The sequence below is a fragment of the Haemaphysalis longicornis genome, unplaced genomic scaffold, assembly GCF_048455015.1.
Source record: "Haemaphysalis longicornis isolate Haplotype H1 unplaced genomic scaffold, Haemaphysalis longicornis Haplotype H1 scaffold_12, whole genome shotgun sequence".
Lineage (NCBI taxonomy): Eukaryota > Metazoa > Arthropoda > Arachnida > Ixodida > Ixodidae > Haemaphysalis > Haemaphysalis longicornis.
In genome coordinates, this window is record NW_027526225.1 from 111,286,275 (window position 1) to 111,289,454 (window position 3,180).

Consider the following 3,180-nt stretch of genomic DNA (forward strand, 5'->3'; position numbering starts at 1 on the left):
ATAAGCTCGGAATTTAAAGACGAAAAATTGGCGGGGGTGCCGTGTGCGCACATTTGTTCATTTTTTTCTCGCTCAGGAAACTGAGAAATGGCTGGTGTCAAAGCCACGTAAGGTATGTCTGTATAGCTTGTGACAGAAACAATTCTCATTAGTGGTTAATTAACGAAGGGCAGAGTTGGTGGTCTCATGTTTTGGCATTACTCCTCACCAAAATTTCACGAAAAAAAAAAACGCCTGCATACTTTCACAAGAAACAAAATCTGCTAACCAATATGAAACATTTTTGCGCATATGTTTATGCTTTTTATTTTGTCTATGATTGGTGGCTACTGAGTCACCGGATATGCGTGCAGTCATGGCAAAGTGTTGGTCATGTAAATGCAATTTCGTGTATTTGAAATAAAATTAATGTGAAACAATTGTGACAAATCAGAAGAGCCGAAGCAGGGAAGCAACCTTACTTCGGCCAGCCGTTTCAAATCTGGGCGCGGTACTATCTGCTGGACGCGACCTGTCATATGGCTGAAGCGGGACTGCGGCTTTCTGTTTATAGCCACTTGGAAGGAACGCGGCTTGCACGGTGGTCACTTCATATAAAAGTTTCATCCCTGCCGGGATTCGAACCCGGGACCTTTGGATTAGAAGTCCAACGCGCTATCCACTGCGCTACAGGGACCACGTCATGCACGTGCGCCGCATATTTACCTCCCACGGTTTGGTATATTTATTACTGCTTTCCTGCGCGTGTCTGATGGCAGGCCCGCACAGACTAGGCTTGCATCTTGCAGACTGTGTTTCCCGTATACGAATACTACAGCACGCCTGTTTGCTCTTGATGTCTGCTGACAATAATTCTCTAGTGATAATCTATTTCAGGAAAACCGGATAGTAATAGGAAACACAGAATACAAGTGTGACGGATAAATAACGTGGGAAAGCGGTAACAGGCAGTCCAGCATAGACTATCCTAGTCTCCGAAACAGCTATACGAAAGGTCGCGGGAAATGATGTTAGATGAAAACGCTACAGACAGCTAGGAGGCGCTTACCTCGCATTTTGCAGGTGCAGCCCGCGGGCAAATTTAGAAATCGGTACAACCGGAGCAACTAATTTGAACAATGAACAGTTAAAGATCATCGCTGATATGACGGAAGAGGAAATCAGTAAGTACCCAGACAAAAATTTGGATTAATGACGAAATTATCGCGTTCATAAAGCATAACATGAAGCCAAGCAACGAAACCGATAAAAAGGGAAGAGAAAGCCGATCGTGAAAGGCGTAGAGAGAACATAGAGAGGCAAGAAAAACTGGTATGGAACCGGAGGTATACTGAAGAAAAAATGGGTTAGCTACCGGGGGAAAAAACTGGAAGTGCAGAAAATTGTGCAAGCAAAGATAAAGCAAAAAAGCGAACAATAAATGGCAGAAAGAATGAAAAAGGACAAAAGCGCATCCAAGACGTTTTGGAACCATGTAAAATCACTAAGCTCAAAAAACGATGTCTATCAAAAATTCTTGATTCTATGGGAAACATATAAAAGGAGAGCAGGCATTGGCGCGCATATTCATCGAGTGATTAGTGAGAAGTTTAGGGAAATAGAGGAAAGGAAGCCCGCACCGATAACAACAGCGCCACAGAAGGCAGTGGAAGGGAAATAAATTTAAAGCAACCTTGATTGGAAAAAATCTGGGCGAGGGGTTTCCCCCTTGTAGTTTCCCTTAAACAGCCGTGTGCCCGGATGGTACATACCAAGGCAGCTGATAAACCTGCTTGGATCAAAAACTAAGGCATGATCGTTTATGAAGGCAATAGATAAGGTGCTACAAAACAAGCAAATACCGCAGGACTGGTTAGAAAGTAGGATCAATTTAACATACAAAGGCAGAGGTAATAACGCTAGTGTGCACAGTAACATCAGTGGTGTATGATTCGTATTGCAGGCGATAAAATGAGAAATTCAAGCGTGGATGGCAAGAAAATCTTTAGGGAACTGCAGAATGGATTTAGACAAGAGAGGCGCTTGGATGATTTGTTTGTGATAACACAATGCATTGAAATTGCGAAAGCTCAGAATAGACCGTTATGAATTACGTTCTTGGCAATTAAAAGGCATATGATAAGCAGAGAACTGCAATGGGGGGTGCTGAAACTTCAGGGCTTAGATTACAAGTTAATACAGTTTCTTATGGCAATCTATAAACATCATAGAGTGCACCTGACTTGGGAAAGGTAGAAATGCGCACAGCAGGTCAACACTCATCGAGGACTGTAACAGGAATGCCCTTTGAGCCCAATACTGTTTATGCTTTATATGACAGGATTCGAAAAGAAACTAGAAGAAAATCAATTAAGGTTCAACCTAACGAATATGTTGCAAGGCGAAGTGGTACAACAGCGCATTTCGAGAATGTTTTACGCAGACGACATTGTTCTTTTAGCTGATAACCAGAGCGATATGCAACGGCTCATAAACATTAGTGGCCCGGAAGCCACAAACTTGGGGTCTCAAGAATCGGGAATAATGGTTTTCAATGACACTAGCACTGACGCGGTGTCAATCCAGCATGGCGAATTACCCGGAGTCAGGGAATATAAACATATGGGAGTGTGCACGATAAACGAAGGGTAACATTACTCAAAAACTCACGAGGAAGAACTTACGAATAAAGGAAAGCGGAACACAGCTGTAATAAAGCATAGAGCTCTGTGGGTTATAACAAATATGAAGTAGTGCGAGGATTGTGGAAAGGAGTAATGGTTCCGGCTCTCACATTTGTGAATGCAGTACTCTGCTTAAAATCAGAGACTCTTTCATGCCTTGAAGTGAACAATGCAGAGGACGGTCGGCCATTTGGCCTTAGGAGCGCATGGAAAAAGAACTAACGAAGCAGTGCAGGGAGATATGGGCTGGGCGTCGTTTTAAGTTCGAGAAAATATAGCGCGTCTTGGACAACGACACTAATGAAGAACGGCGGGACAAACGCTCACGAAGAACAACATAGTATCGTTCTTCATTTCTGTCGTTGTCCAAGTCGCGCTCTATTTTTTCAATCATAATGCACCAACTTTCCCACCAGCTGTGTTTAATGAAGTTCCAGAAGGTCACAGTAAAATACGTTTTGAGGGGAGGTTGACAGCAATGGATCAACGTAGGTGGACAGCTAAAATTTTTAGGTAC

General features: G+C 43.1%; 1 non-coding gene across 1 annotated transcript; it reads right to left on the reverse strand.

Annotated features, from left to right (window-relative positions):
• Positions 1-603: 603 nt before the first annotated feature.
• Trnar-ucu (transfer RNA arginine (anticodon UCU)) lies at positions 604-676 on the reverse strand. Its single transcript has one exon. It is a non-coding gene; the product is annotated as a tRNA-Arg (tRNA).
• Positions 677-3,180: the final 2,504 nt, after the last annotated feature.